Genomic DNA, 24,417 nt, shown 5'->3' on the forward strand with positions numbered 1-24,417 from the left:
CCTGGGTGGTAATTCCCAGATATGCTCAGAATTAGTCCAAAATGACAAAAAATACACCGAACCCACAGACATTGCCAACATCCTAGCTGACAGGTTCAGCGCAAACTTCTCCCCCCCCTCCCCACCAAAAGGCCAAATATCTATCCCAGCAGAGTGCTGCCCCCCTGACATCTCAGATGCTCAGGTAAGAGCCGCCCTCTCCAAAGCAAAAAACACAGCATCAATGGGACCAGATGGTGTCCCGGGCTGCGTCCTACATGAACTCCAAGAAGAGCTAAACCCAAACATAAAACTACTGTTCAATCTCAGCCTTACTACAGGATATGTGCCCAAAGAGTGGCGTACAGCAACAGTGGTCCCTCTCCATAAAGGTGGTGCCTCAACGGATCCTGGAAACTATCGCCCCATAAGCCTGACTAGCTTGGTCTGCAAAGCTATGGAAAGGATCATCATGGACCTCATAAATAAAGATATTGGGGACCTACAAACACTGGATCCTACCCAGTTCGGCTTTGTTAAAGGCAGATCCTGCCTTTTAAACCTGGTTGATTTCTTTGAAACAGTCACCAAGGCCATTGATGAGGGGAAGGTGGTCCACACAGCCTACCTGGACCTCGCAAAAGCCTTCGATACAATACCCCACTCGGGCATTATAGATAAGCTCACCAGCTTAAATATAAACCCCTATGTCACTAGATGGATTGCAAACTGGCTCAAGGACAGAACCCACATGGTTAGAATTGCTGGAGCCATGTCAGACTCCAAACCAGTTACAAGTGGTGTCCCACAAGGCTCAGTCCTGGGACCTCTCTTGTTCGGTATATATTTCTCGGAGGTACAGGCCAACACAGAAGGACTGTGGCTGACCAAGTTCGCAGATGACTGCAAACTGGGCGCCATAATCGACTCTCCAGCTGACACAAGCATCCTCCAAAAGGGCCTCATAGAAACAGACAACTGGTGCCAGAGCCATGGCCTCAAGCTAAATGCCAAAAAGTGTATAGTCATCCCCTTTGGCAAAAACAAAGTGCCCACAAATTACCACATAGGTGGAAATCCATTAAGTACAGAAGAAGTAAACCTGGGGACCCAAGTTGATAGCAATCTCTCATTTGACAACCATGTGGCCAAAGTGGTTAGAAAAACATTTTATATAGCCCACCTAATCATGAAGGGATTCACATCTAGATCAGGGGAGGTCATCGTGCCTCTTTACTCATCCCTCATCAGGCCCATAATTGAGTACAATGCCCCTTTTGGGATGTACCTTACCAGACACCTGCAGCAACTGGAAAGACCCCAAAAGTACCTCACCAAGAGGATCAAAGGGCTCAAACAGATGCCATATGCTGCCCGGTTAAAGAAACTCCAGCTCTACTCAGTGGCATACCGCCTGTTCAGAGGCGATCTGTGCCTGACGTATAAAGCCATGTCCAACCCGGAATTAATGGACATGCTGCACCTCAGAAAATCCAAATCCCATCGAGCTACGCTCGAGAGACTTGAACCTCAGCACTGAAATAAATAGGACATGCTGGAAGGACAGATTCATAACCCAGAGGCTCCCTTCACTCTGGAATAAAATCCCAGTCCAGATTAGGCAGAGTCCCTCATTGACTCTCTTCAAGAGGAATCTTGATGAGTGGATGGGAGATCGTAGGTTTACCCCGGGTATCACTTCTGTGTCACTGTTAGACAGAGGCACAGTATACTAACCTCGAAAAAGGGCATAGCAAAATAAATTTAAAATGGGTGGCGAAAGCCAAACACATTCTGGCTAGGCTTATAAATGCCCTAGGGCAGATAGACTAGTATAAACCTATGAACCTATGAACCTATAAGCTGATGTCTAGAGAGATAGACAAGGACTTATATGAATTATTTAATGTGGAACATCCGACTATATCTATAATTAAGAGTCTCCCGAAGATCCATAAAAACCCCAATGATCCACCCTTATGCCCTATAGTATCAGGCAAGGGGTGGATCACGGAACCGCTTTCTATATAGTTGAAGCAGAGCTCAAAAAATTGATAACGTATGCACAAACAGTGCTGAAGGATACAGCACAGTTACTAGAGAGGCTTTATGCAAGAATGGAACAGCTTGACTCATATGCTGGCATTAGACTGGTCACCATGGATGTAAATAGCCTTTTCTCCTGCATTCCCAATAAGCATGGGATAGAGGCCATATGAGATTTTGTGTACCAATATAGACAAGAGACTGATATTAACATCAATTTAGTCTGTGACTAATTGGAAGTGATACTGGAAAATAATATATTCATTCATGGTGAAGACTACTATTGGAAGAAAAGGGGGGTGGTGGCCATGGACAACCCATGAGCCAATACTTATGCAAATTTAGTGCTGGCACAATGGGAAAGAGAATGGGAGGAGGATATTTGTAATTGCTGGAAGGAACACATTATATTCTACAACAGCTTTGTGGACGATATCATTACTGTATGGGAAGGAGAAGAAGAACAGCTCCTAGAATTTATAGAGTATTTAACAAGTATTACCAGTATTCTGAGATTTGAACTAAAATCATCAGACCATGACACTGAATTTCTAGATGCCAAATTAACTCTAGAAAAAGGGAAAGGTATTGAAACAACTCTGTATAGGAAACCAATGTGGAAGAACCATATGGTTCACTATTCAAGCATGCATTCAAGACATATTTATAAAAATATAGTGGAAAATCAAGTTATTCGGGTGTCTAGATTATGTACAAATGATGATACTTTTATGTCTGAACAAACTAAGTTAATACAAAACTTTACAGCGAGGGGTTATAGTAAAGGAGAATAAACATGGACCCTGAAAAAGCCATGAACTTAAGCCAACAAAAAGGAATGCCCTTGTACTCCAAGAGAACACATATGGCCAATCATACTAACAGGAATAACAACAATATCCTAAGATGTATGCTTACATTCAGTACTGATTGTTCTCATATTTTCAACATCATTAGGAAATATTGGCCTGTCCTTACAGCAGATAGTAAGATCAAAAATATTGTAGGGAACTATTCCCACTTTTCGTTTAAGAATAAGAAGAATTTAAAAAGTCTCCTGTGCAACTATGATGGACAATTGCATATAAATACGACAAGAAAGAATAAGGTGATGGCTACACGAAAATGTGGCTTTTGCAAGGCATGCAACTTCATCAATACTACAAATACTTTTGAACATCCCAATACACACAAAATCTATAGATATTATGGTTCTGCTAATTGCAACAGTAAAAATGTGATTTATGTGGCTCTGTGTGATTCTTGTCAAGCCTACAATATAGGCAAGATGAATAGAAAGTTTAAAGAGCACATTCTGTGACACCAGCTGGATATAAAAAAAACATATACTAATGCTTTGTATGGACATGTACGGAAGTACAATGGGAAAAAGTTTACTTTTATGGTGATTTCCCAAGTAAATGATGGAGTCCGCAAAGGAGATCTTTTTAATAGAATGGAAAAAGAAGAAATGCAGTGGATTATGAACTTAGGAGCTAATTTTCCTCCAGGATTGAACCATATTGTACCATTAAAACCGATACTAAAAGAGTGCAGTCTTAATAGGAAATATTAGTGGCATTCTGATTGGTTTAAAAGACGTTGTGTTCAATATAGACATTACTATTGGCCTGCATGGTTCCTTATTGGGATACAAGACAAAGGGGTGTGTTAATTACCTAATTGAAGTTTTTGGATGTTCTAAATATAAGTAACTCAGAGAATGAAAAACTAAGGTCGGATGAAGGTTATATACTGAAAGCGCTTATCCATTTTTTCTGGTTTTGGCCTGAGACTTTTTTGAATGCTTTTATGATTCACATTTTAATAAAGAAGAATTTTATCCTCTCATTTTGGTGGAAGCCGCCTTTTACTTTTGCTATATCACTAGGTGGGTTGCAAACTGGCTCACAGGTAGAACCCACAGTGTGAAAGTAGCTGACTCCAAGTCAGACTGCTGACCAGTCACGAGTTGGAGTCCCGCAGGGTTCGGTCCTGAGTCCTCTCCTATTTGGTATCTACTTCTCTGAAGTCCATGCCAACACGAACGGTCTTTGACTAACAAAGTTCGCAGGCAATTTCAAGTTGGGAGCTATTGTTAACTCCCCAAGTGATGATGACATCCTACAGAAAGGCCTCACTGAGACCAACGACTAGTGTCAGAACCATGCCTTTAAGCACAATGCCAAAAATTGTGTCATCATCTCCTTTGGGAAAAACTCAGTTCCCATGAATTACCACATCGATGGTAGTCCACTGAACACAGAAAGCGTTATAAGAAATCTGGGAACACAGACTGACAGCAACCTCTCTTTTAACCACCACATTGCCACTGTAGTCAAAAGTTCTTCTATGTGGCACATCTCATTTCTAAGGATTTTGCATCCAGGAAGAAAGAGGTCATTGTCTCCCTCTACTCTTCCTTCATTAGGCCAATCATTGCGTACAATGCCCCATTTTGCACATACCTCACTAAACACCTGCAACAACTGGAGAGACCCCAAAAGTACCTTACAAAGAGGATCCTAGGCCTTAAGCATTTGTTCTATGTGGACAGACTAAAAAAACACCAACTATTCTCTGTCTCATATCAAATACTTAGAGGTGATCTTTGCTTGACTTAAAAAGCCATGTCTGACCCAGCTCTGTTAGAAATGGTAGATCTAAAGAAATCCCAATCCCTGCACACCACATGCTCCAGAGACCTCAATATCATTACCACAATCAATAAAACATGCTTTAGGGACAGGTTCATAATCCAGAGACTGCCCAAGCTATGGACTAAACTTCCCATACATGTCAGGCAGAGCACCTCACTGGCCCCCTTCAAGAGAAATCTTGATGGGGCATGGCCAAGATGCCAGTCTGATAGCAGCAGAAAGCCATAGCTCTGCTTAGATTTTAATATCCTGACAGGAAATATACTTAAATTTTTTAGAAAAATCTAACTAAAAGTATACTAAAAGATAGATTAACATAGATGCTTTATTATTTTCTAAAAATTAATACATAGTCCAGAGAATTTTTTAATTATTCATGTTAAAGGACAACCGCACCCACAGACTCAAAAAAACATGCTTATTTCATCATGGTTTGGTGTTTCCTACATTTTAACACCACTCTGGGACTGTTACCATTTAAAGCTTTTTAGATATTTTTATATACAATTTCTGACTCTGGCCACATGAGGTCTGGCATCTTGAAATAATTCTGACTGTTTAGTCTACCTGTAAGTATCCCAGAATGCATTGTTTGTCTCCAAAGAAATTGCATCAGATCTGCCACGTTTCCCTAAAGCTCCTGTCAGTGCACTGATTTTACAGGCATTCACTGCTGTGTTATAGTCACCTACTTTTGGTTAAAACTGTATCCTTTTTCAATGACTACTTCAAACACAAGCAGTGCAAATGCTGCAGAACAGAAATGAAAAGTGCATTTTATTGCTTTTTCTTCTTAGAAATGTTAACTTGATTTCTTTTGTGAAGGCTGAAATCTACTTCTTCAAGATCTCTCCCCTTGCCCTTCACACCTTCCTTCCTAGCTGTCAAAGAGCTAAGGGTAATTTGACCCATTATCTGCATGTGATTGACAGCTCACAGCAGGTGACCAGATGAATGTACTGTCTTCTTGTCAGCCTTTCCTTCTTTACAGTGGGAGACTTTTTTGTTGCACTCCTCCTGTCAAATTTAGAACCAAGCTCCATAGTCATGGGAGTAATCACTGTTTTGCAAAGCATCAAACTCCCACTTATTTTTCCTTCCTGTTTGGTTAAATAGCTAACAAACGATGCATTATAAACATGAAATATTTCACAGATTTGCATGACAGCACCCACATGCTTTTTTAAGTGGTAATTTAAGAAAATTACGATATTGCATACTTCTTGTAATCTGATGTAGTGTTGTTGATTAATTGTGACAGACATCTGTTTCTTATGTAAAAACATGCAATTAATGTCTACGTATGGTCATTGCAAATTTATGCTCTTAGTTTTTGCAGCTGTTACTGTGCTTCTGCCTGTACTTTGTCACATGTCAGTAGGGCTCTTCAAAAAAGTGAGATTATAGTTTGACATTTTTGCTAGGTTAAGACTGGGCTGGGCAAGGCAGATCTGACATCACAATGTAGGAGGTCCACTGGCTCTTCTATACAGCATGGAAATCAGGTGGGGATTACATCACTTTGGGGGTGGAAACATCCCGGGAGCTAGAGCAAGAGCTCTGGCAGATGTGACATCATCATTTCAGAGCTATCTAGAGGTTTTTCAACTTGGTTTTCAAAGTGAAAGTAAAACAGTATGGAAAGATAGGAAGCCTAACAGGGAAAACAGTTGAGTGGATACGTTTTTAAACTGCATGGGTGATTTTTCAAGGCTGTATCAATTAACAGGGACTAAAAGAGACAGCAGGTTGAGTAATCTGCTTTAATATCCTGCTGTTGTCCTTTAAGAAATTTTCTATCAGAGATCTCAATATGAGCAACTCGAAGAACCCAGACCAGGAGAGTGCAGTGAAGAAAGAACTCCATCTTATAATAACAAACATCCAAGAACTGTGACTAAAAATAGACAAATTTGAAAACAAAATGGATATTGTCAAACAAGAATGCAGTAAATAACTGGAACTTCTAAATGAAATAGTAAAAAATCTGAACAGATTCCTGCTTTAGAGGAAACAGTAACTGACCTGGATACTATAGTGACAGAAAATGAACATTACAATGAATTTCTTCTGAAACAAAACACCAGGCTGGTTGAGAAACTGGAAGACCTTGAAATAGATCAAAGATGCATAACATTAGAATATATGGAATTCCTGAGAAAGAAGTGGGTTCTAACACAATTCAGTTCCTCAATAAGTGGTTTTCATCAGCACTAAACATGCCTGAATCCCTCTCTTTTGGAATTGAGAGGGCTCATCGGTCCCTGGCAAATCCAGCTTCATCTCTGAGTTCGTCTAACCCCAGGTCTATAATAGTTAGATTTCTTTCCTCACAAGACAAGGACTTAGTGCTGAAATCAGCTTGGACTAATTCCCCTATTAAGATGGGTGAAAAAGGTATTTGTTTTGACAATGACTACACCTCTACAGTCATATCAAAATAAAAGGATTGTGTTCCTCTAATTAAGTCCTTGAAAAAAGCCAATATTAAATCTCAAATTATTTTTCCTGCAAGAATAAAAATCACCTTGCCAGAAGGAGTGAAGATCTTTGATTCCGTACAAGAAGCAGTAGAATTTATCCAAAAGAAGAAAATACTGCTGGACATAGAATAAATGGAATGGTCATCCCAGAGTTTGAAGAGACAGGCAACAAAAAATGGATTGTCTGTGAAGTGGGTCTATATTATAACATCGAAATCTACAAAGATTGAATGTTATAATATAGAACACTAAACACTGAAATCCGCAAACATCGAACAGTCAGAATAGCGATTTTTTCCCCCCTGGGAAAAAAATCGCTATTCTGAGAAACATACACGCAACACAAACACACACAAAAAAACAGCAATCCACACACATACACTTAAAATCCTACACCTAAACCTAAACTAAACTTTACATACACTACTAGCTATCCACTTACCTTAACCCGACCCTAACCCTAAGGTCCATCACTATCGCACACTCACCTCAACCGCGCCCTAATCCTAACTCACCTAACCCGCCCCTAACCTAAACCTACACACAATCGCACACTTACCTGAACCCGACCCATAACGCTCCAACATATCGAACGATGAAAACAGTGAAGCCACAGCAACGGCCCACCAAATTCTTTCCCTGGGAAAGAATTCGGTGTCCTGCACCTTCGCTGTTTCAGCGTTCGACAAAACTGGTTCGATGTTATAACATTCAAACTTTATAAAATTCGATGTTATAATATAGACCCTGTGAAGGAAGGAGCAAACAAAACTAAGAAACTAAAGGAGAAATGAATAAATTCCCTCTAATTTTAAATGATTTGTTTTATGAATCATAATATATTTGATTCTGGAAAATCTCTATAATGTAAGGTAATGTGAATCATCTTTATTATTAAATTTCTCTTTTCCTTTCTATATCTACTTCTTCTAATTACAAATAGTACTAAGTATTTAAATAACATTGTCTCTCTTTCTCTCTCTTCTTTTCTCCTATTCCTTTTTACTAATGTTCCTTTTCTCTTTTCCCCACTATAAATACTTTACATACTTTTCCCTTTTAAATAACTACAAATAATATATGTCTTCTAATTTTTCAGTAATAGTATAATTTGACTTAATACCAAAGTGCATTTTTTCTAGTGGGTCAGTGGTGGGGTAATAATATGTTTCTGATTAGTGTTTCTAACTAGATATTTTAGACTCTTTGTTTAGACACATATAAACATTAATACAGTATATTAATGGTGTTTTATAGATGGCTAAATATAAGTTTATATATATATATATATATATATATATATATATATATATATATATATATATATATATATATATATATATATATATATATATTAGGTTATTTTTTTCCTCTGGTCTGGTTAATTGGTGGGTAAGTGATTGAAATGTTATAAAATGATTTCTGATTTGAGGCAGCTGTTGTTACTTCTAAATAGCTGTTTTATATGAAAGGGTTATTTTTTCATGATGCTCATGTTTTATGAGGAAACTGGTTGTCTGTGTGACTGTTCTCATTGTGGAGATTTATGACATGCACTGACAAGGTAGCTTGAGTTTTTTTTTTCTTTCTGTAAACTCTAAAAGCTTCAAGATTTGATTTCTCACCGGAAATGCTTTTTTCTTCACTAGAGACAACCTCTGCTGCGCATGAGCCTATTTAGATATTTTTTAACAAGTTTATGAAGCTGCAGCTTGAGGAAACAACAGTGATTACATCACTTGACCTTTTGAACTTGTTAAGTGGCTGTATTTGGAATTCCTTTCTCTTGAAATTTTGTTGTCCTTCACTTAGATACTTTAAATGGTAAATAATTAGTTCTGATAAAAGTGTTTAACTCCTTTGAAAATACCTATGTTTTTTATAGATGCATACATTCTGCAGATTCAATGACACTTTTAGTAACTAAGTGACATCAAAGGAGTTAGGAGCTGCATTAGAAAACTCATTATGCATATTAACATCGGACCTATGTTAAATAACTATACCTTTAGTAACTAAACAGACATTTGTGAGGCTTTTTTTGTAATAAGTGTTATATATATTCAACAGATCCATACATGAAAAATGTTAGATAGATGACTGACAAAATGGTTAAAACATCTGATGTTTCTTGAAAAGTCTTGGAAATATTGACAATTTTCTTAACCTTCAGGTTCTAATGTTTATACATACTTTGATCTGATGTGTATTTCTGACATATCTACTTATCAGAAGTGCTATTATTATATATGACATATTCATATAGCTTCAGTTATATTGGACACTTTCATTTTAATGTATATTTCATGGACTCAGATTTCTTTAGTTGCTTTCATAATGTTTTTCCTTTTTGTTTTTATACTATATTCTAAGCAGAGATGGATAATTTGTGTCTTTTTGTGTTGGAGAGGTGGTGGATGAATGGTTCAGTTAAGTTTTTAACTAAACCAGAAATCTTATGTTTCATCTATGTGTTTGTAAATAGTTTTGGGTTTTTAAAAGTGCTTAATACACGTTATACATCCATGATAAGTACGTTTTCAGTAGATTTCAAGTCAACACTGAAGAAAGATCTTTCAGTAAGTAACAACATACACATTATAGTCAATGGCTTATAAATGTTTATCATTAAATATTAATGGTTTGAACAATAATGTCAAAAGAGCTGGTTTGCTTAAATATATCAAACTGCATAAAGCCCAGATCATATTTTTACAGGCAACCCATGTATTAAAAAAAGACCTACAAAAATACTCATTTAATGGCTATACCATTTGGGCTGATTCATGTTTTAAGACTAAGAGAAGGGGCACTCTTATTCTATGGAAAAATACTTATACTATGCCAAGAATTATAGATACAATTTCAGATAAAGATGGGATGTTAAGCATAATTATTTTGGAAATCAGTAGGAAGTATACTTTGATTAATACATACTGGATACCAGGACTAAGTATTAGATATGTTGACAAATATCTGGACCTGATTACTTTAAATTGAAAAGGGGAAATTATAGCAACAGGTGATTTAAATGGCATATTATCAGACAATGATACTTCTAAAAATGGGAACATAAAACTAACATATCAAGCCAAGAAGTTAAATGACTTTACAAACCACATAAACCTTAAAGATATACATGGTCTAAGAGAACATTATTCCTTATTCTATACTCACTATTCATATCGGTTTGGTACACAAACAAACATTGATAAGGTCTTTGTATCAAATAATATATACTCAAAAATAAGTGACATATCTATAATGACTTGTCCTCTTTCAGACCATAATGCTATAAACTTTACATTAACTATGCATACAGATGATTTAAGATTTCTACAGAGAATTCCTGCTTACATGACTAAGTTGAAAGACTTTAGGAAATGGATAATGAAATAAATAGACATGTTTATGGAAACAAATGATAATGGTGAAGTGACTGATACTATACTATGGGACACCTTTAAGGTTTATATATATGGTAGAATAAAATCTTGGTACCTTAAAAAAAGGAGATAGTGGGACAAAGAACTTTTAGACTTACAAAAAAACATAAACAAGATAAAAATGGATGCAAAACCAAATAATAAAGTAGCATATAATGAAATTACTAAGTTAAATTAAAAATAATAAAAGTACAGATATTGGCTGTTTAAATACGCTCTTCCTAAAAAGTCTAGTATTTAAAATAATGTAAATGGAAAGGAAAGCGTCAGGCAGGTTATCCACACTTAGCATTTATAATGGTTCCACAGTTCTTAATAAGTTGTAGGTTAACCAAAGAATTTTTAAGCAATACCAGGTTTACAAAGTTGCTAGTAAACCAAAAATTCTAAGCGATACCAGGTTTACAAGGTTCCACACCTCGGCCAATAGATCCCCTTATAAAAGTTCAACAGTATTCACTCCACCTCGTTTCACATACACAGGTATTAATTGGATAGGGGGTAGCATTATGTCAAGCTACTACATATTCATGATACAGTAATGAACTTGAGCATTATAGCTATAGGTATACGACCTAACCATGGTTTATTTTTTATATAGTTAGAATAATTTTATGCTTAATGTTTTAAAATGATAAGTTGTTTTTATAAAAATGTTTTAATATTTGTGTATTGTTTTTGACATAAGTATTATAAATATCTACTTATCATCTTGTCTTATTTTAATGATTATTGTTGCACATTATATTATTATATATGTACCTAATAGGTATGCATTTTAAGCATTGCTCTTTCAAAAAAGATATTTAGTTAAAGTGCATATATTATTGTTTAGGTTGGACTTAGATCTATTGCATATATATATATATATATATATATATATTAGTGCTGAAAATTAAATATATGCTATTAGCATTTTCTAATGTGTATCTGGCAATACAATCATTATATATAAGTATATTCCACGTAAAAAAATGCGTGAAATGCGTTAAAATGAGCAAACGAACAAACTTGTATGTTTATATACATATTTTTATTAGTTAAATAGCAACTTTATTTGTGTACATGAGATTTTGTAAATATCTATCAAGTATTTAGAGTGTTGATTGCTTTGTTGAAAGTTTTTAAATTAACTTGTTCTTTATACTATATATGGAAAGACGCGCAAGTCTTTTAAGGCGAGTAGAGAGTTACACTAATTAAAGGAAGTGACGTTAATACATATTAACATATAAAACTAATCTGAATGTATTCTTTATTTGTGGCCTGATGACGCCTACGGGTGAAAGCGCTTGCCAATCTGTTGTACTTTAATAAAGTTAAAGCTATTGGATTATTTGCCTTGGTCGATCCGTTTTTTCATATGTGAAACGAGGTGGAGTGAATACTGCTGAACTTTTATAAGGGGATCTATTGGCTGAGGTGTGGAACCTTGTAAACCTGGTATCGCTTAGAATTTTTGGTTTACTAGCAACTTTGTAAACCTGGTATTGCTTAAAAATTCTTTGGTTAACCTACAACTTATTAAGAACTGTGGAACCATTATAAACGCTAAGTGTGGATAACCTGCCTGACGCTCTCCTTTCCATTTACATTATTTTAAATTAAAAATACTTAGAAGTTCTGAATCAAAAGGTAGCCATAAACCTGGAAAAAATGAAATTACAATATTATGCTGTAAATCCTAAATATCTACATAAAATAGTGGTACGATCCAAAAAAAAAAAAAAATCAAAATTTTATTAGTGAGATTAAATATAAAAGTGATGGTTCAGTTAAGAGTACATCTAACTTAATGGGCATATTAGAAGTGTTCAAAAACTGCTATAAAGATATAAATAATAACACACCACCTTTGGAGACAGATAATGTAATGAATACTCTTATTCAAGAAAATATAACTATGAAGGTATCAATGCAACAAAATAACATATTAAATAAACAAATAACACTAACAGAAGTGAAAGAGCAAATAAAACATTTAAAAGATAATAAAACTCCAGTACTGGATGGAATAATTCCTGAACTATTCAAGATTTTTCCTGAATATATTATAAAGAAAATGATGAGTGTCTTTACTATGGTTAAGCAAAAATGTAAAACACCCCTATCATGGAAATACTCAATTATCTCCCCCATTTTAAAACAAGGTAAGGACCCCAAATCTTGTGATTCATATAGGCCAATTTCATTTCTAAACACTGATTATAAAAATTTCATGAAAATATTAGCTAATAGGATAAAGAAAATTTTACTTACTCTAATACATAATGATCATACAGGGTTCATTCTTCATAGAAAAGTACAAGATAACATTATTAAATTACTATCATTAATAGACATAGCATGCAAATACAAAAAACAAATAACTATTATCAGCCTAGACATAGAAAAGGCTTTTGATTCTATCAGCTGGTCTTATCTACAAACAATTCTGATTGGTCTTGAATTCTCCTCAGATTTTTTCAATTTATTAATGAAAATTTATAGTGGGGCACAAGCTTATGTAAAAATTGTATCATGTCTATCCTTACCACTAGAAATCTTCAAGGGAACTAGACAAGGTTGTCCTTTGTCACCATTATTGTTTGCTCTTTCAATGGAACCTTTTGCTACATATCTCAGAAACAAGCAAAATATAAAAGGCTTTCAAGTTAATAAGGACTATTGTCCTAAGACACAATTATTTGCTAATGATATGTTATTAATGTTGGGTGATATTGATGGTTCTTTGCATGATGTTATCAATACCTTAACCAAGTCTGAAAGAATTTCAGGGCTTAAATTTAATCATAATAAATCCAAAACATTGCTAATTTACTAAAAGATCGACAAAAACCTAGAAGAGAATAGCCTGTTGAATCGGGAGAATGATGTATTTGAATATTTTGGTGTCATTATAAAGAGTACATGGAAAGAGTCTGGTAAACTAAACTAAAATAATTTAATAACCGCCATTAGTGAACTAATCAAAAGATGGAATAAAATGTTCTTCACAATGGAGGATAGGTTCTCTTTAATTAAAATGATAATTTTACCAAAAAAATTGTTTTGTATACAGTCATTAATACTACCCCCTCCCAAAAATGTATTTAAAACATTAGATTCCATGCTACTTAAATTTTTATGGTTCCCCTTAAAACCTAGGATTGCATATAAATGGCACATTAGAGCTTGGAACAGTAATAGGATAGCATTCCCTAGCTTAGATTTTTATTCTAAATCAGTTATAATTGATGTAATATTACATTGGATCTCACCTACCTATATCTGGCTAGAAAATAATACATGAGATTCATATAACTGATGTCAGAACTATAGAAAATTAATTTAAGGAACAGTACAGAATAAGTAGAGTTCATTGGCTTTTACATGAATTTTGTTTATTTAATAAGAAGTTTGATCATTTTTCTTATGGCATTAATAAAATATTTAATAACTTTAAAAATATAATTGATTGCAATTACAACATGTAATTACAACTGTCAGAAAAATATGTATTAATGTGTGTGCTTAATGCTAATTAGAAACTAAATGAGTTAACACATTTTTCATTCTATTTTATATCCACTATTTTATATACAGCTTAGTTTTATATGAGACTAAAAGATGCTTTTGAAACTGCAGTGTGCTTTCTGAAAACTTGCAAGATGCCCTCTGACCTAGTAACTGCTAGCACAGCAAAATTCATGTTTATGCCTTTTGGAAATGTACTTGAGAAGTAGGTGATTATCTGCTAGGTCAGGAAGCAATGAATGAACAATGTCATATCCTGTAATGTAATGATTTTGAACAATTAGCTCTGTTCGAAGTATGAGAACACACACAGCTGCAGAAGGAAGAGATAAAACAGACAAAGGACTGTTGGAGAAATGAACTGCAATCTATACTTGCTTTGTGCTCAAATTAGCCATAGTACCTTGAATGGTAACATTGCATATATCTAACCGGTGGTAGCCAAGGCCACATTGTTTTTCTTAGGAAGTTTCTCACAAAAATTGATAATACAAGCAGAATTCTACAAAACAATCACTACGAAATGATGATGTTAAAACTTGTGATTTACTACGTCAGCTTGGTAGGCAATGTCTTATTAGAAAATGTATAAAAATGCTTGCATTTCCTGATTCTGGTCAAACTCTGTATTAGCACGTTTTTGTCTCCTTGCTGCAAGATTAAAGTGCCTTAACCTGAACCTACCATGTATTGATCATTTTTAAAGTATATTTTTCCTTTGACAGATTGGTCCTTCGAGCTGGAATACTATATCTCTCACTCTAGCTCAGGTCAGAAATTGGGCCCGGTGGCATGAACCCGTATGGAGAAGAGGCCACATCGGTTCTTCTGCTTTGAAAGACCTCCGACTGAATTGTCGTTCAAAAGAGGCCAGCCACTGTTTCTGATCTGTGATCGGAGGACGAGTCAATGTTCCGGTGGCATCAAGACACGGAGGCTCAGGTAAGGAGGAATTTACCTTTTTCTGTTTTAGATCAGGGACTTGTTACAGTATTATTGTTTTTGTCAGGGAGATTTGCATGTGCAGATGAGGGACAAAAAAAATTGCTGTCTTGTCATAGATCAGGGAAACAGAATAGGTAGGCAGTTATTCTAGATAAACTGTGAAAAAGTGTAAGTCGTGGTACTACGTGATAAAAAGGGTTACGTAACAATTTCTAATTTAGCTAAGGCAGCATGGGAAATCAGTGCACAAAAAGTTCCCGAGACCCGCCCTTAACCGAAGACGCGAAATATATGCAATTACAGTGTGCCGATAATATTAAGTATTATACAAAATGGGTTAATAAATATAAATTTGATGGTAATTTAGACAAACCTTCACTTATTAAACTTGTTAGACAACTTAAAACAAACGTGAAAGGTCAGCTAAAAAAGCAACGGCAATTGGGAGTCCCTCAGGCACACAGGTGGCTTGAGGAAGCAAACCGCAGGGAACAAAAGATTAAAAATTCAAAAGCAATGTTTTTAGATAAAGAAGACAATAACTTGGTAATAGCAACAGCCCCTCCACCCCCTCCACTTCCCTTACCAGAATATGAAACGAGTGGACAAGCTGATCCACCTCCGCTATACCCAGCTGTTCCTCCAAAACCAAAAACCATTTGTCAGAGATCCTATCGAGACCAGGTCTCGAGCACGCAACCTAAGAGGGGATATTGAATTGTATGAAATAAATAAAAATTCACAAGCTATGAGTGAAGAAGAGATATGTCCACTCATAGAAGTACCAAATCCGCAGGCAGGACAGGCAGAACAGGACCCATCTCTTCTAGTATATAGACCGTGGACACCGGAAGACATCCGGAAAGCCACAGAGGGAATTGCCCATTCAAAAGTTAATTTTAGAAAATTCTTAGAAGACTTACAAGGCATGAGGTTAAGTTACCATTTGAATGGAGAGGAAGTAGAGAAAGTAGTCAGACAAATTGTAGGTCCAGATTGGCACATGATCAGTGGCAACTGGAATACCCATGACGCAGAGCTTAGACCACTCCCACATAGTAACACAGAACTGGACAACAGAGTGAAAGGTCTGACAGACCGAATCTCTGAGAAATGGAAGCCTAGGGCTGATTGGACTTGCATTAATCAATGCATACAACAAGAAGGTGAAACTGTTGATAGATATTATGCTAGATTATTAGAGTGTTTTAATAACCATTGTGGAATGCAGGTACCTGAAGACCAAACACATGATTCCCCATATGAGCAGCAGCTAAAGAATGCATTTTTGAAAGGCAGTATTGCACCCATTAGCAGCTTTATTACAAAGCACATGGTAGATCATCGTACAAGTAGATTACAGTCATTACTTGAATATGCAAGACATGCCGAAAGGCATTTTAATAGCAAAAAGAAGAGGAAAACTCAAGTATTTGCAGTAGAAGATGGATTAGAAGTCTTTGTAGTACAAACTGGGAAGAAGGGTAAGAAAAATACCCAGGGAAACAAACAATCTGATAAGCGATCAGAAGACTTTGAGGAGAGAAAGAAAAGGGGTGAATGTTTCAAATGCGGGAAAAAGGGACATTTAGCAAGGGATTGCAGGCAAAATAAAAAGGTAACCACAGAAGACAAGGAGGGTGAGGACTGACTATATGGTAGTCAAGAATCACTGGAAAGGAATAAACAAGAAAAGACAAGTGCAAATGTGATAGAAGGGGTAGAGGACGTGATAGAAGAGGTAGAGGGTGTGCATGAAATCACGGATAATGAAGAAAATGAAATTTTGGACTTAGCATTATTGAGCCTAGAGCTCTACTTAGCAGACACAAAACCGGAAGTTACACTTCTGGTAGAGGGGAGGGAAGTTAAATTCCTGTGTGACTCAGGGGCTTCATGGACCCTGATACATCCTTCCAAACTACCAGAAAATTCAGAATCACTTGACTACATATTAGTGAAAGCAGCTAATGGACAGCTGTATCGGGAGCCACTCTCCCACAACATAGCGGTAGCTGACCCAGTTTCAGGGATGACCCAGAAAAGCAAAATTGTTGTTTCTGCAAAATGCCCAGTGAATCTCTTTGGCAGAGACCTAATGCAGATATTTGGCATAGCCGTAGTTCCAACTATGCAGGGTATGGAAGCACAGCGACAAATGGATACTTTTGTAGTGCGACCAGAGGGTGAAACATTTTATTGGTACAGCCAGGACTTAGTTACTACTGGTCCAGAGGCAGTAACCGAAGAACTGATGAACATAGCCATCAGTAAATTCCCCTCCCTTGACACTGATAAACAGCATTTGTTGCATTGCACTCTATATTACTGTAGCAAACCAGGACCTGATAAAGAATATGAGCAAGAACTGTTTAAAAACCATGCTAACAGATTAGTATTACGAAATTTGTACTGGGACACAGAAGGAAACAGTGCAGTGAGCTGTTCATTGCCCCAGGAATTCCTAGCACTTTACAAATCTAATCGATTACCACATGTGAGTTTAACTAAAGATAGAAATGTGAAGTGGGCAGACCTAGGAGAAAAAGTCACAAGGTGGGAAAAGCAGACAGAGTTTGAACTTTCTGAACAGGGAGTACAAAAGCAGAAACTAAATTAGATAACGCAGACACACCCAGCTGTACACTCCCAGGCAAGTGAGGACAGCTGAGTAGCACTCTTCCTAGAGGAAGAGGAAAAAGCCTTATGAGACATACCAGAGACTCTCTGGTCAACAGGGAAATCAGATGTAGGACTCATTTGTACAGCAGGACCAGTTACTATCATGCCAAAATCAGCATTTAGACCTCAAAAGAGACAGTATCCCTTGAGAAAGGATGCAGAAATAGGAATCACACCTATAATAGCAGCCTTACTTAAGGAAGGAGTCTTGATAGAATCTCCCGATTCACCATGTAGTACACCCTTATTTCCTGTTAGGAAAGCAAATGGAGAATGGAGTATGGTTCAAGATTTACAAGCTGTAAATGACGCAGTTATACCCAGGGCACCTATGGTGCCAGATCCACACACTTTATTAAATGATTTGAAACCTCAACAAAAGTATTTTTCTGTGGTAGATATTAGCAATGCATTTTTCTCAATACCGATACATCCTGACAGCCAACATTGGTTTGCATTTACATTTCAGGGGAAAAGGTATACATATACACGTCTACCACAGGGATATTGTGAAAGTCCAACAATATTCACACAGGAAATGGCAAGTAACCTGGCAGGATTTATCCCACCGAAAGGCAGTCAGATTTTACTTTATGTAGACGACATTCTGCTGGCAGCCCCCACCCAGCAAGAATGCAGAGAGGATACCATTGCATTACTACAATTTTTAGCCACTCAAGTACACAAGGTAAACAAAAACAAACTGCAACTTTGGAAAAAACAGGTCAAATACCTGGGATATGTAATATCCAAAGAAGGCAGAATATTAGATGAAGACAGAAAAACAGCAATATTACAAGCACCTAAACCAACTACCAAGAAGGAAATGATGTCCTTCCTGGGTACTACTAACTTTTTTCGGAGTTGGATTCCAAACTATGCCTTGGAATCTGCTCCACTGACCAACTTGATATTCAAAAAGCCTATGGCAGCACAAGATTTATTACAGTGGACACCAGAAGCAGAATCAGCTTTCTGCAAATTGAAACAACTGATAGCTTCTTCATTAGTTTTAGGATTACCAAACTATCTTAAATGATTTTTCCAAACTGTAGATTGTAAGCAAGGTTATATGACATCAGTGTTAACACAACAGCATGGGAACAAACAATGCCCCATAGCTTACTATTTATCACAGCTAGACCCAGTGGCGCGATCCCTGCCCCACTGTGTACAAGCAGTAGTCGCAGCTGCAATGGCAGTGCAGGCTTCAGCCTCAGTAGTATTGTTGCACCCTCTTACATTGAGAGTGCCTCATGCAGTCGCGATTATTTTACTGCAAGAAAAAGTAGCATATCTTTCTCCTGCTAGACATCTTTCCTGTATGACTATACTGTTGAGCCAACCTCATATGACAATTGAATGATGCACAACTTTGAATCCGTCAACCTTGCTCCCAACCCCTGCAGATGGCAAACCACACTGCTGTCTGCAGGAGATTGAGAAAAAGACACTACCTAGAAAAGATCTTACAGATGTTCCCTTGGATGATGCCGAGGTGCCATACTATGTGGACGGCTCATGCAGGAGGGGTCCTACAGGACAGAATCTAGTGGGGTATGCAGTAGTTTCTGATACTGTGATTTTAGAAGCAAAGTCTTTACCACACAACTTAGCTGCACAAGCAGCAGAATTGATTGCTTTGACAAGGGCATGTACCTTGGCAAAAGGTAAACGAGTGAACATTTTTAATGACAGTCAGTATGCTTTTTCTACTGTACATGTTTTTGCGCAGCAGTGGAAAAATAGAGGAATGATAACATCTACTGGTAAACCAATTAATTATGTGCAATTTATTTTAGACTTGTTAGACTGTATTCAGTTACCTCAGAAAGTAGCTATTTGCAAATGCGTAGCTCATACCAAGCAACAGGATAGAATTTCAAAAGGTAATGCAAGGGCTGATACAGCTGCAAAACAAGCAGCTTCAGCTTCAGAAGTATTTCTTTTGAGTGAGGAATTACAACCATCTGAGATTTTAGACTTAGAAATGTTAAAAAAATGTAGACACTTACTACAAATGTAGAAAAACAAAAGTGGATAAAACGAGGAGCAATCCTTGAGAAGGGACTGTACATCTCCAAAGAGAAGAAACCGATTTTGCCATCTAACTTGTTTAGATATGCAGCTTTGTTGAGCCATGGGCAATGCCATGTCTCAACAGGGGGGATGGTACAGTTAGTGAATCGAGTGTTTACGACGTATGGATTTACAAACTACACAAAAAATTTTTGTGCAGCATGCCATGTTTGTAACAAGCATCATGCACAAGGGGCATTAAAACCTAAGCAAGGGAGTTTCCCTACACAACCGTATCCGTTCCATACTATTTGTATGGATTTTATAGAGCTGAACAAATGCAAAAATAAGAAGTACTGCCTTGTCATTATAGATATGTTTTCCAAATGGGTGGAAGTTTTTCCAACTAAAAATCCAGATGCAGCTACTGTGGCAAAAGTCCTCGTTAAAGAAATTATTCCTAGATTTGGCATACCAGAAAAGATTTATAGTGACAATGGCACACACTTTGTAAATCAAACTATACAACAACTAAGCCAATATTTCGGGATTTCTCTGAAAATCATTGCGCATACCACCCCCAATCTGCAGGATTAGTAGAGAGGCACAATGGGGTTTTGAAAAACAAATTTAGGAAATTGATTAGTGAGACACAAAAGAACTGGGTGCACTGTCTACCTCTGGCACTGTTGAGCATGAGAACTGTTCCAAATGTAAAAGGGTTAACTCCTTTTGAAATACTGTTTGGGAGGGCATATTATACACCTCAATGGAAACCTCTCATGCCTGCAGAGCAGGAGGCTGACAGTTCACTTGCAGAGTATATGAGGCGATTTTTGAATAACAAACTTTTGCAGATAAATTCTGTTTCAGATAAAGAACAAACCAGACCATCAGAAGCAGCAATAGCCCCAGGCATGTGGGTCTGGGTGAAGGTTGTGAAGAAAAAGAATTGGAGTTCTCCGAAGTGGGAAGGGCCGTACCAGGTACTACTGTCGACACCCACTGCAGTCAAGATCACAGAGCGAGCATCCTGGATTCATCTGACACACTGTAAACTGGTTAAGAACTTTGAACTGGACAAAAACCTTGTTACTGTTGTACAACGAGAACAAAATGACCAGGTATAGAGTAAACAGAGATGCAGAACAACCTCAGAAAATTTGCATGATTATTCTGATAGCTATACTGATAACATTGATCATTTTGTTGTGGCCTTTCCTTTTCCCAGCCACAAGAATTGAACTGATCAAACGTGATGCATTACTCATAGACTGGCATCCAAACTTTAACACTTACCAAGCAATTAAATATGTGTATGCTGAGACTTTTAATGTTTCAAATTGCTGGATTTGCACAGCTATACCAACAGCATACGGGGGATTATTAATGACTGCTGTCCCCTTAGGGGTCAATGAGACCTGGGAAAACTTAATTTTTGATACTACACCTGTGAAATCACAAGACAAAATAGCATTGTACCTACCTGTTACACAAAAAGGGATTGTATGTTTTTACAAGAATGACACTATTCAGGTGGGTTGGAGCAATTGCAATGTGACTGTTTCTTATAAATGTTATATTAAACCTAGTAAGACTAAAACTTTTTGTGATACAAACTATGATGCATATTTTGTGAAGATGCATAGAAATGTTGATGAAATACAACATAATCCTGTTCTTTTAAAGCAGCTTTCTATTATTGATAAGAAAATGTTTCATGCAGGGCAAGCTTATATCAATACTAAAGTAGAGAATTGTTATTTTGTTTGTGGGAAAAAAGCATATAAATGGCTACCTGAGAATTGGTCCGGCAGTTGTTTTTTGGGTTACCTGGTTCCAGCCATACAACACACTGCAGCTTTGCCTCAGGGAAAAATTCAAAACGTCAGAGAGGTCAGCAGTAAACCTAGAATTCCAGTTAAGAGACCTGAGAATCCATTAGGACGAATCGAAACAGGGTGGAGAAACCATAACTCCATAAAGAACAAAGATAAACTGACAAACATGGACTTGAGTGACACCATTATATCATGGGCAGGCACAGGCCCTGCATATGGTACAGTGAAATCGATTTGAGAGCTGAGAAAACTGTCTAAACTTCTTGAAGTTATGAGCAATGCAACTATTTCTGCTCTCAAATTAGTGACTGATGAACTGAATGCTATGAGAACTGTGGTGCTTCAGAACCGCATGGCTCTCGACTTCATCCTAGTGGCGAGAGGTGGTACATGCATTTTAATCAAAGAAGAATGCTGTTTGTATATTCCTGACAACCAGCACGAAATAAACAACCATCTTGAGGTGATCCAGCAAGTGTCAACCATGACCAAACCAGGCCGAAACCCTCTGACGGACTTTTTTGTTTGGGGGGTGGGGTTCCATCCTAATGAACATCCTGATTGCCATTTGTGTAAGATTACTCCTATTAGGAGCATGCATTTGTTGTGGTATTCCCTGCATGAAAAAGTTAATCAAAGATTTTATAGATATATCAGTTTCTGAGACTTTGTATCAAAGTACTGAAATTGAAGAATTGTTGAAAAGTGAAACACTTTCATAAGTTTAAAGTGAATGACTCTCTTAACTGCAAATCCTGAATGGAAGAGGTTAGGAGAAGAAGCAAACTGTTTATTTTTTTGAAAATAGAATTAAAAAGTATTAACAGGGGGGAAATGTCAGAAAAATATGTATTAATGTGTGTGCTTAATGCTAATTAGAAACTAAATGAGTTAACGCGTTTTTCATTCTATTTTATATGCACTATTTTATATACAGCTTAGTTTTATATAAGACTAAACTATGCTTTTGAAACTGCAGTGTGCTTTCTGAAAACTTGCAAGATGCCCTCTGACCTAGTAACTGCTAGCACAGCAAAATTCATGTTTATGCCTTTTGGAAATGTACTTGAGAAGCAGGTGATTATCTGCTAGGTCAGGAAGCAATGAATGAACAATGTTATATTCTATAATGTAATGATTTTGAACAATTAGCTCTGTTCGAAGTATGAGAACACGCACAGCTGCAGAAGGAAGAGATAAAACAGACAAAGGTCTGTTGGAGAAATGAACTGCAATCTATACTTGCTTTGTGCTCAAATTAGCCATAGTACCTTGAATGGTAACATTGCACATATCTAACCGGTGGTAGCCAAGGCCACGTTGTTTTTCTTAGGAAGTTTCTCACAAAAATTGATAATACAAGCAGAATTTTACAAAACAATCACTACGAAATGATGATGTTAAAACTTGTGATTTACTACGTCAGCTTGGTAGGCAATGTCTTATTAGAAAATGTATAAAAATGCTTGCATTTCCTGATTCTAGTCAGACAAACTCTGTATTAGCACGTTTTTGTCTCCTTGCTGCAAGATTAAAGTGCCTTAACCTGAACTTACCGTGTATTGATCATTTTTAAAGTATATTTTTCCTTTGACAACAACATTAAACAATTCCTATTTCTTATATTCCATATAGCATACTCCCCTGATTGCCTAGATTCTTTCAACATCAATGCAATGCAATAATTAAAAGAAAATAACTTGATAGTCTGGCATCAGTTTATTGAAAATAAGAGTATTAAACCACTAAACTGTCTTCTATGTAGTTTTGATAATAGTCAAAACAGTTGGTTGTTGATACACTCATTATGGCAGTTTATAGAAAACAAAATGAGAGTATCAATCAACCTAGAGACTGAATCTATACCTAGTTTGATCCAGCTTTTTATTAGGTGTCTTGAAAAGACAGATGATCAAAAATTAAGTATCTCACCTATCTATAAGATACTAAGAGAAGACACTCTAAAGTTTGACTCAGATTTTTGGAATTACTATGTAAAGATTAATGGAGAACAAATATCTGATGAATCCAAACATTGTTATTGAAATCTACGTATAGTACCTCTTCTTCATTATATCGGAGATTATATACATGGAAATTTATGAATATGAGCTTCTATACTCCACATAAAATAAATCTTATACTCAAAAACAGTGAACGTAAATGTTGGAAATGTGATGAATTACTAGAGGCCAGTTGGGTTCACATGTTCATTGAATGTGGAAATGTTGTTCAATACTGGAAAGACTTCAGATATTTTGTAAATGCTTTATAGTCTGATAACTGTCATATTTCTAACTCACTAATCCTATTCAATGTTCCTATACCTAATGGAATACCTAAATCTCAGATTTAGTTATTCTGGTCAGTTCTTGCAATTGCCAGAAAAGTCATCACTTTGAACTGGAAAAGTAAACAAGATTTGATATTTAAAGAATTTATTAATTTAGCAAAAGTTGTTTGTAAAAAAGAACTGCAAACCATTTGTTATAGAACTCACAACATCACTCATAAAAGATAGCATTACTCATAAAAGATAGCATGGCAAAAATTGGAAAACCTTCTCATGGATAAAATGATTGTTTATTGCGGATAAATGTAAATATTGTAAATAGTTTTGTTATTGCTTTATTGCATTTGTTATATGTACATTTACATATATTTATAATGAAAACAAAATAAATATGTTTTTGGAAAAAAGAGAAATCTTGATGAGTGGATGGGAAATAGAAAATTCTTCCCAGGGATCACTCCAGTGGCTTTACTCAACAGAGGCACTGGGAACTAAGGTTGGGTGGCA

The sequence above is a fragment of the Protopterus annectens genome, chromosome 2.part0, assembly GCF_019279795.1.
Source record: "Protopterus annectens isolate FY-2018-M chromosome 2.part0, PAN1.0, whole genome shotgun sequence".
NCBI lineage: Eukaryota > Metazoa > Chordata > Ceratodontiformes > Protopteridae > Protopterus > Protopterus annectens.